Here is an 11,054-nt window from a genome sequence, read left to right as displayed (position 1 = left end):
AGTGTTCAAGTTTATATTTTAATTGAAATAAAATGATGATTTTAAAGGTTTTATAAAAACATTTTGGAAGTTTCCTGCCGTTGATGTCTTTATTGCCACCTTATTTAACACGCTACATTAGGTATTGGTGTCTGTTGTTCGTGTCCTTTATAACATCCTTAAAAACAGTAAGTTTGCTGCTTGGAATGATTTTCAATTTTGATTTAATTGTCAGACATGCAGATAGACTAAAAATATAAGTTAACTCGTCTCTGCGCATGCGTGATCATACAAATTATACAAACTAGCAACGGTACCGCCCTATGGGCTGGGCTTCAATTGGGAAGCCCTAATGAAAAGGCAAAATATCAGAAATTGAAGGCTTTTTTATTTTAAATGATTCATATAAACATCCGTTAAATCATAATCACAAGCAAATCATCAAAATCTAAACAGTACATGACGCCCATTTGAAAAAAGATTGAATTCTGCAAAACGGAAGCGGCCGCTACACCTGTTTCTCAGTCGCTTTGCACACGCTGCCATGTTACTTCGAAGCCGCACGTTTATATAGGAAGAGTTCATCAGGAGTCGATCTACTCTCTCCTGGTACGTAGAATGTCAACAAAAGCCACATCACTGTTCATATCGGTAAATATTATTCCATCGTGTTTGGAAAAACTGGAAAACTGGGAAATTGGAAAAATTGGAAAAACGACATAGTCTATTTTACTCCAGGGGGTCCCAGGATTACCCACCCAAAATATCGTTGCGATCAGTTGAGCCGTTTTTGCGGTACCTTCGAACGGACGGACGGGAATTTGGTGAATTATAGTAAGATACAAATTCAGAGCCATAGTACTGATAAACTACAGGATCGTTTTCCTATGAATGTAAAAGTTTTTTTATTTTTAACATTCAATTGAAATCACGTTGTTCCTCGATCATAAACTGAGGTTTGTTTAAAGACAGACAGACAAAGTGAATCAATTGCTTAACCCTGATTTTCGCTTTGCATGCGTGGGGTAACAAAGCTGTCGGACCTATTTCATCATCATCGGTGCAACTGTTATGTTTCAATGTGAAGGAAAGAAAGTGAAAAGCTCACGTGGTTAGAAAATGGGAGGCGGGTGGCAACAAAAAGGAAACGATTAATTTCTTGTTGTGAGGGTTTCTCTTTTGACAGCATCGTTTAACCAAAATGTGCAAGTGGAGCTTAAACATTGTAACACGTTGCATAAGTCTATTAGGAAACTTCATCTTACCTTTACAGGAATTACAAAAACTCCATTATATAGCGGACAAATCATTACAGTGTATGGGATTTTAACCTGTAACAGACATCGATGCTGTTGCCTCATCAGGGACAGACTAGTGGCCTGTCTGTTTTTGACTGCCTCTCCTCAGGTCTTCCCCCCCATATACTTAGGCAGTTAAGACCGAAAAATAGGGCGTATCGTTCATTTTTTCAGGAAAGCACCAAATTTGGCACAGATGTAGTATGGACCTATACAATTGTTTTCCTGAGGGGCGCCCAAAAATTCAGAACCCCTGGTGGCCGCCATATTGAATTTCAACATGACCGCCATCTGTGACCTATTTACCTCAATAACTTCTGAGCGATAACACCACAGTTCCAGTGTCTTACCCCATGTTTTCATGGTCTCTGAATCCAATGGGATCAATAATTGCATAAAGATTGGCATCCATCATCTTTAATTTCAAGATGGCCGCCATGGTGTTTCCATTTTCCTTGAATCTCTCATAGTATTTTAGGTAAAATTTCAATTCCAAGTGATACACATTGTTTTATTGGTCTCTGATAACAATGGAATGGTATTAATTAATCAAAGTTACACACAGTTGCAGTTTTAACTTAAAATATTGTGGGCACTTGAAAGGTGGAGGCTCTCGCACAGACGCGTAGTACTACAAGCACTGTCCATCGCAGTCACACAGTGATGTGCAGGGCAGATTTGCCCTGGAGCATTTACAGTTGCCTTTACAGGTCGACTTACAATGGCAGCTTGTAAGCTCTGAACATGCTTCCTGTATCAGTGGTATTGTGGTCCAAATTGGTGTCCAAGAAGTCCCTGTTTTCATCCAGCCCCAATCAGCTGGTGATGGAAGTTCTGGGTAGGGCACAAGTGCCTGACGCCATATGTGTCCAGCCTGAAAACATGCACGTTTTAGGTGTTGTTCGAAGGTGTCTGCTGTTGGGGGAATGTGATCAATTGTTCTTGCCTTCTTCGTGAACAAGTGTCGGCGCATGTCATTCACTGTCTTTATCTCGGTAGTCCGGTCATAGAGGATGGCAACATATCTTTCTAGACTCGGACTTCCTGCGGCCAAGGCCGGTGGCAATTTTATGGATGGCAAGGTACCGGTAGCTTTTACCAGTGCCAATGGCAATCCAGAGTTCCTCCACACCATGTGACTGGTAGGTAAAGTAGTGTGCTATTGCCAAGACTACAATATCAGAATCTACTGTTCCAATCAATACCCGTTTTCTCCCCTTTTTCACGGCATCCAGGACATTTTTGGGGGATTTTTTGAATTTTCTGAATTTTTGGGCGCCCCTCAGGAAAACAATTGTATAGGTCCATACTACATCTGTGCCAAATTTGGTGCTTTCCTGAAAAAATGAACGATGCTTCCTCTTAACTGCCTAACTAATATGCTCTTTTATCCTCCCGTCCACCTCCAACCTCTCCAGGTGACATGTGTTCTTCAAGTAACCCCCTCTATGTGAAACTCCTAAAATACAGTCACTGCTCACATTTACTCCTTTCTTCTTCCACTGGTGGAACCTCCTTCCTCAGTCAGTTCAATCCCATTATTCCTGCCAAAGCTTCAAGCTGGCAGTACACCTTTCAGGTCATCATCCATTCCTACCTTTGATCCTTCTCCCCTCTTTTCTACCACCTCAACCTCAACCCCCTCCTCCCATTTCTATTTGCAGGTTGCTATGTTTCCTTCCCTCTTCTCTCTCCTCCTGTTTGTTCATAACTCAATTTTATCCACGCATTGTCTTCTATACCTTCTGCCACCTCACTCTTCCATGAGCCTAGAGATTGTATACAAAAATAACCCCGTGTGGGCTGATGGTCATCTCTTGAGGTTGTAGTTCAGACCCCTGCTGTTTTGGGGGAATTCTGGACGACCCCCCTCCTTGGAAGCCCCCTGATCCGAAATCGAAAAATCTAAGACAGAGCAATCCTGTGGGCTATCATCATCAGGTTTCAGAGCAGGTTTCAGGCATCAGGTTTCAGAGCAATCGGTTGGTAAATAAGGAAAAACTATGGATCCGAAGCCTGGGAAAGTAACCCCCCCGCTCCCCCCCACTCCCGGAGCCCCCTGTTCCGGAGCCCCTTATTTACCAACCGATTTTCCTATTTCGTATTGTTATCTGGTGTTACAAAGACCCCATGATCCAAAAAATGAAAAATCGAAGCCTGAGCAATTATGCGCACCATCGAGTAGAAAGGCTGTATCAAGTTCCAGAGCAATCGGTTGGTAAATAAGGAACGAATAAGCATTTAAAGTTTGGGGGTCAATCCCCCTCACTCCCCTCCCACATGGGAGCCCTTATGATCCAAAATCGAAAAATCTCTGTGGGCTACTCTTTTGTATTCACTTGTCAAGTTTCAGAACAATCAGCTCGGTGATAAGGGAGGAGTAGCAAAAATAGCAAAACGTTAATGTACGGACTGATGGATGGACGGATGAACGACCCAATTTATAAGTTCATCTCTTTGAGAATCGAGATGGGATGACCGAAAATGGTTTGGAAATCAAACTCAAGACAAAGACTCAGAATCAAACAAAGGATTCAGTTGAGTTTCATTTCATCATCATCTAATATATAAAGCAAAATTTGTGTTTGTTTGTTTATATATGCTTTAAAAACTAAAAAACTACTGAACCAAATCTAATCAAATTGTGCATGTTGCCTAAGGATACCCCAAGTATGGTTTCTGTCAGGGTAGCATCTGGGGAATGGGGTTCAGGGTGCGGGGAAGACCGCAATTTTCTCTATGTAAATGTATATCGTACAGCGCCACCAGGTAGTATCCGGTGTTACAAATTATCTCCTTATATAAAAAAAGTTAAAACAACTTGATAATAGACATTACGGTGATGTTGAAATCTGAGTGAGAATAATTAGAAATTTTCAAAATGTTTCAATTCACTCATTTCAACCAGAGGGTCAAACCAAAGGATCCAACACTGACCTTCGCAGCGAAGCAGCAAGGATGGTTGACGAAGATGATGTTAGCCGACTTCCCAAAGACATGGAAAATCATTTTTGGCAAACTATTGAGGGAATAGAGCAGAATGTTTGTGAAGTACAACATGTTGTCTTTTGATTAAATCCGTCAGCAAAGCGACGGGTACTTTTGCTCGTATTATATACAATTTGAGACGTTTGTTTGTGTGTTTGTTAATCGTTTGACATCCATGCACTCCTGAACCACTCCAATGAGTTGTTGAAAACTGGTGGTTGTACTCGTGGTTGTGGTTTTTTTTTTTTTTTTGTATACAAGATCGAGGCTCATGAAAGAGCTAACATTAATCACACAAAAAGTCAAACCGACACACAAAACACAATAAACAAGGGGAGCGGCAGACAAGATGGGGGGCGAGGGGGGAAGGACACAAACACAACATTTGAGAGCAGGGACATCGGGAGGACTTGGGGGGAGGTGGGAGAGGTATAAAACATATGAACACTGCAAGGACTCTGGGGTGAATTAGCAGGGGTAGAAAAGATCAAGGTTTTGGATGGGGGAAGATAAGAGATGGTGGTGTTTTAGGAGGATAACAAAAAATAGTCCAGGAGAGTCAGGGTTGGGAGTGCAACCCAAATCTGTCCAAGGAAATGTGTATTGCAAAGTGTCCCCACAGTGGGAGGAGTTATTACAGGTCATACTAAAATACACCAATTCTGGGGGAAAATATCCCATCCATAATTCTGGGGGAAATATCTCGTCAGTAATTCTGGGGCAATTATCCTGTCCATAATTCTGGGGGAAATATCTCGTCAGTAATTCTGGGGCAATTATCCTGTCCATAATTCTGGGAGAATTATCCCATCTACAATTATGGGGGAATTATCCTGTTCATACGGATGGGTTCTTCGTTAGCGATTCCTAAAATATAGCAAGAGATACTTCTGCCAAAACTAACCAGGTGGAGGTTTATGGAAGAAATGACACTGACGTGCCAAACGTTATGGTTAGACACTCCCAATGTTCAATGGAATAACTTGAAATGAGAAAACAGATAAGCAAGCCATTGATATTATTTGGCACTTGTTCCTTTGCCTTACAGTTTCATTAAGTTTGCAGAAACAGCAGCAAGGAATCCGTTTATGCAAGGCACATTCTGCTGTATTTTAATTCTGATTGCATATTTTAATAATTTGGGAGAAAACAATGTGTAATAAATGTATATGTACTGCAAGACACACAATTAGGTGTATATGGATTATAGTTAAGGGGAGGAGGGGGTAAGGGACATGGTTACAATCAGGAAAGATTTAAAGCAATAAGACAATAATCGTAGACCATGAGTTAGACAACTACAATGTAGTCATTCATTTGATTATCACTCTTGGGGATGACAAATATACAGGAGTATTGGAGCGAATCACACACCGGTGTAACTACAGGCCCTGCCATGTTTCAGAGCACATTTTAAAATGCTAACATGCCTCCACGTTTACTTGAATGTGGACCGATTTCTCCTGGGGATAAGGATATACCTTTTGTCGCTTGTGATGTCCAACACACCTACATTTACCGCATGTGTGCCACCTAAATACGCCAACACCCAAGTAGTCCTTTCACAAGCAGCTGCACAAAGAGGTGCATTTCAAGTATTCGTCCCATAAAAAGGGGTCGTAATACTATCAGATTAGTACTTGAGCACTTCGGATGAGTTATACTAATGTAGTACCTGGCAATTTATTCTTGCCAGGTAATACCTTAGTAGAACATATTTGTCATTCAAATGTTCATATTTTGATTATTCTATTAATTGCCAAGAAGGTTAAGATGTGCGACGACAAAGTGGTCTTCACCAAGGACTTTAGACCACTGAGGTTAAATCGTTGAACCTCACCCTTCCCCGACCAGGCAATTGCAATAATTGGTGGTGGCTTTTTACGCTCGAGTATGAATCGTTTAACCACAAGCAGGTTATACAGGCTGTTTAAAAGTCCACAATCATAGGAATTTTTATTTCTTGAGAGGATGCGTTTGAGGTACATAGGATAATCATGGACTGATTAAAGGATTAATAGGGCAGGAATGGTTGGGGCTTCAGACACATTACAGAATGGATGGGACACGGTTTATCTGCTTCTGAACATACTGTACTTGAACACCTTCTATCACTCTAGACAGAAACCAAACACTTATGCTGGTTGTTTATTAATGAAAAAACTAGCCTAACTTACTGCCTTTACCCTTTATGGCCATTCCCGCAACTATATAAAACAAAAAACACTTCTTCCAACTCTGATTATGACATGATGCTGACGTCAGGCACATATGTAAACCACTGCATCCCCTGCAAATTTGGATGGCTTCCACAGTACTCGGATGGCTTCCACAGGACTACTCGGGTCAAGACCGATATTAAAATATCACAAGTAAATTATTGCAGAGTCGCCGACGAGTTTTACCTTTATTATGAGCTCATCAGGATTATGAGTTTAGCTTTGTCCTTTATTAAGAGTATAGCTTTGTCACAATAATTGAATACTTGACTGCAAATTCATTTATTGTGATCAATTCCCCCTTGATCCACCGGGAGGTCCCTTGATATAAAATCCAAAAATGTAAGACCGAGCGATCCTGTGGAGCAGCAGGTAGAAAGGCTGCACCAAGTTTCAGAGCAATCGGTTGGTAAATAAGGGACAAGTATGGATCTGAAACCTGGGGGAGTAACCCCCTCTCCCCCCTTCCTGGAGCTCTCATGATCCAAAATCTAAAAATCGAAACCTGAGCGAGTGTGCGTGCCATCAGGTAGAAGGGCTGTATCAGGTTTCAGAGCAATCGATTGATAAATAAGGGCAGAGTAGGGATCTGAAGTTTGGGGGCTAATCCCCTCCCTCCCCCCTCACCCGTGGAAGACCCCGTGATCCGAAATCGAAATATCAAAGCCTAATAAAATGTGCGTGTCCTAGAGTAGAAGGGCTGTATTGGGTTTCATTGCAACTGGTTGGTAAATAAGGGATGAGTCAAATCCTCGATGAGTCAAATCCTCAAATCCTCGAGTAAATAAGAGAGGATGAGGGATCCTAAATTTGGGGGGGTAACTCTCCAGGGAGCCTCCATGACCCGAAATGAAAAAAATGAAAGCCCGAGTGATTGCCTGGGCTACTCTCTTGTATTCATGTGTCAAGTTTCAGAACAATCAGCTGGATGATAAGGGAGGAGTAGCAAAAATAGCAAAAAGTTAACGGACATCCAGACATCACGACCCATTTCATAAGTTCATCTTTGAGAGAATTGAGATGAGATGACCTATAAATTGAACCCCCTAATTTGGTGAGGCAGATCGAGTCCCATAACAGCAAATGCTACATGACCTGTTAGCAACAACATGTGACTTTCAAAGTGATGTATGAATGCTAAACGAGGCCTTTTGTGCATGCGCTGTGTGTATTTTCAGTGACTCGGTTATGCTCGCCGGGAATTTTTATCCTGCCATTGCAAGTGTACAATCTGTAATTCAAATAGTCTTCCAAGATAACTTTCAGCATTTTGACAAAAGAGTGGCAATCTCAAAATGGTTAAACATAATTATTCCGTTCCTAAATGCAAACCGGACTCACGAGAATATAGGAAACTCGAAAATATCTGTGGATGAGGGGTGTCAAGTTCGTACCATTTCCTGTTAATACAATCTAGCAGAGGGAGTGGATATAACACACCTGCACACATACAGGGATGGACGCTTCTTCTTTTACCGATAATACAAAAATCTAGCATAATTCATCTTTTTTTTTTCTCCACCAATTTATCCCAAGATGATGCTCAAGAAATTTCATCTTGATCGAATGAAGTTTTGTACTTGTTGAATTATGACATCATAATGGAGGAACCTATGACATAATCATTAACATATTTTATTTCCCATTGAGTGTTCTTTACAATGAGCCATGTCTCAATTTTTCTATGCAGTGCTTTCGGAGATATAGAGGTGCAAAGTTTTTCGGTTTTTCCAAGATGGCGCCCATACCACATGGCCTATGACGTCATAATTATCATTTAAAAATTATGCAGGAAGAGGTGCACCTATGGTGAAAATTTTCTGTCAATTGGAACAACGGTTGCAGAGAAAATCATATTTATTATGTGCGGACAAACAGACAAACAAACAAGAAATATGTCATGCATAGCACGATACTTGAAAAATCCCTAAAATATGTTGTTGGCCTATGATGACCTCAAAAATAATTGGTGGTTGAATTCAGTGACCAGGAATGAAAATCCTCTTAAAATTTTAAGCGAATCGGAAGAAAATTGAGGATTTTTGAAATTTGGCCTATGTTGACCTTTTGGCCTATGTTGACCTCAATAATAGTTGGTGGTTGAACTCAGTGTCCAGATATGCAAATCCTCTTCATATTTCAAGTCAATCGGATGAAAATTGAGGATTTTAGAAATCTGGCCTATGTTGACCTATTGGCCTATGTTGGCCGAAAATATCATTGGTGGTTGAATTCAGTGACCAGATATGCAAATCCTCTTCAAATTTCAAGTCAATCAGATTAAAATTGAGGATTTTAGAAATCCGACAAAGTTGGTCTCACAAAGTTAGAAATTTAGCCTATTTTGACCTATTGACCTTTTGACCTCAAAAAACAATAGGCTTCTTGATTATGACCAACTCTACCGTTTGGTGAAGTTTCGTGAAGATCAGTTGAAAATTGTGACCTGTATGCAACTGATATACAGACAGACAAACAGACAGACAGAATGAAAAATCACTCATATAGCGACACTTGGCAAAAGAGAACAAAGGAAAATGGCACTCGGTAGAGCATCCTTTTAACCTCACAAAGAATTGGTGGTTGAATTTTTTTTTTTTTTTTTTGTATACAAGATCGAGGCTCGTGAAAGAGCTAACATTAATCACACAAAAAGACAAACCGACACACAAAACACAAAAAACAAGGGGAGCGGCAGACAAGATGGGGAGAGAGGGGGAAGGACACAAAAGAGAGGGGGAAGAGGAGGAAGGACACAAACACAACATTTGAGAGCAGGGACATCGGGAGGACTTGGGGGGAGGTGGGAGAGGAATAAAACATATGAACACTGCAAGGACTCTGGGGTGAATTACCGGGGGTAGAAAAGATCAAGGTTTTCGATGGGGGAAGATAAGAGATGGTGGTGAACAGCTGTTTTAAAGACCTGGAGGGAGGAGTGGGATTGAAGGGAGTGGGGAGTTTGTTCCAGAGGCGGGAGAAAAGGGGAATGAAAGAGTGAAGGTGAGCAGAGAGCCTAGACTTTGGCAGTTTAACCATAAGAGGGTTGCAGGCAGATCTTGTGCGACCTGAAGGAATATTGGGGGGACAGAGCACAGAGAGAGCTGGGGGAGCAAGGCCGGAGAGGAGTCGGTAGAAGACAGAAAGACCACCAACCTGCCTGCGGTGAGTGAGTGAAAGGCCCTCGGTGTTGACTACATCGCAGGAGATTCCAATGATTCTGAAAGCTTTGGCCTCAACAGCGTGAAGCCGAGCAAGGTGTGAGGCAGGAGCACCAGCCCAGAGGGGGGAACAGTATTCCATTGAGCTGCGGATGAAAGCCTTGTATGTGGTGAGGAGCTCAGGTGTGCCAAGGAAGGACTTCGCACGACGGAGGATGCCCAGTCGGCGACTGGCTTTGGAGGCCAGCTTGGAAATGTGGTTTTCCCAAGAAAGATCATGGCAGATAGTGAGACCCAAAAGCTTGAGCGACAGAACTTCTTGGAGAGGATTGTTGAGAAAGTAGATGTCATGTATCATGTCAGTATCAGTCATGATGTGACCTGATATGCAAATAGTCTTCAAATTAAGTTAATCGGATGAAAATTGACAATTTTAGAAATTAGGCCTATGTTGACCTTTTGGCATATTTTTATCTCAAAAATAGTGGGTGATTGAATTCAGTTAGCTGATATGAAAATCCTATTCAAATTTCAAGTCAATCGGATGAAAGTCGAGGATTTTAGTAATTTGAGAAAAGTGGTTGACCTTTGGCCTATGTTTACCTTGTGACCTATGTCTACCTCAAAAATAGTTATTGGTTGAATTCAGTGAGCTAATATGTAAATCCTATTCAAATTTCAAGTCAATCGGATGAAAGTCGAGGATTTTAGTAATTTGAGAAAGTGGTTGACCTTTGGCCTATGTTGACCTTTTGACCTCAAAAAAATATAGGATTTTGTCAAACCACAAACTCTACCATTTGGTGAGGTTTCGAGAAGATCAGTTTAAAATTGTGACCTGGAGGTAAGTATAAGTGAGCGGACAGACAAACAAACACACAAACACACACAAACAAACCGGAGTGATCAACATACTTGTCCAAAAAGAAAAAATTGCCAAGTAATAACGCACAGGACCAACCAATATACTTGAAAAATCTTAGATTTTCGCAAGTAACAAACAAAGAAACGGACTCAAATACAATACCCTCTCCTCCGGCGAGGGTAATAATAAATATTATTTTAAACTTACCCAGAGTATTTTCCCATTCGTGTATTTGTCAAATTTCCACTGGTTATTTTATTGTGTATGTGTTATTGTGTGTTTCTATTTAGTTTTGGTTTTGTAATTATTGCAAATTTGTGTGTAACTAGTCGTTTTTGTTCGCACCTCATGCGCGGCCTGGTCTCTCCAGGCTCCCTCCCCACCCACCCCCCCCCCCCCACCCCCCCACCCCCCCCACCCCCCATCAGTATTTTGTGAATATAAGTTCTTTCCTTCATAGTATTTGCTTGCTTCTTTGATTTTCTTTTCTCCCCCCTACCTCTCTTACGAACATCTTACTCTTTGTCCAACGTTTTAAAAACAA

The 11,054-nt window shown here is 41.2% G+C and overlaps 1 long non-coding RNA gene across 1 annotated transcript in view; it reads right to left on the bottom strand.

Annotated features, from left to right (window-relative positions):
- Window positions 1–4,213: 4,213 nt before the first annotated feature.
- The window catches only part of LOC137434055 (uncharacterized), a 266,399-nt gene continuing 259,558 nt past the window's right edge, over window positions 4,214–11,054 (bottom strand). The window contains exon 3 of the long non-coding RNA XR_010985780.1: window positions 4,214–4,296. This is a non-coding gene — a long non-coding RNA (uncharacterized LOC137434055). The remainder of the gene's footprint in view (window positions 4,297–11,054) is intronic.

This window comes from Myxine glutinosa, chromosome 10 (genome assembly GCF_964187855.1).
Source record: "Myxine glutinosa chromosome 10, kmMyxGlut1.1, whole genome shotgun sequence".
NCBI lineage: Eukaryota > Metazoa > Chordata > Myxini > Myxiniformes > Myxinidae > Myxine > Myxine glutinosa.
Note: the sequence above shows the minus strand (reverse complement) of the source record. Positions and strands in the feature narration are given on the sequence as shown.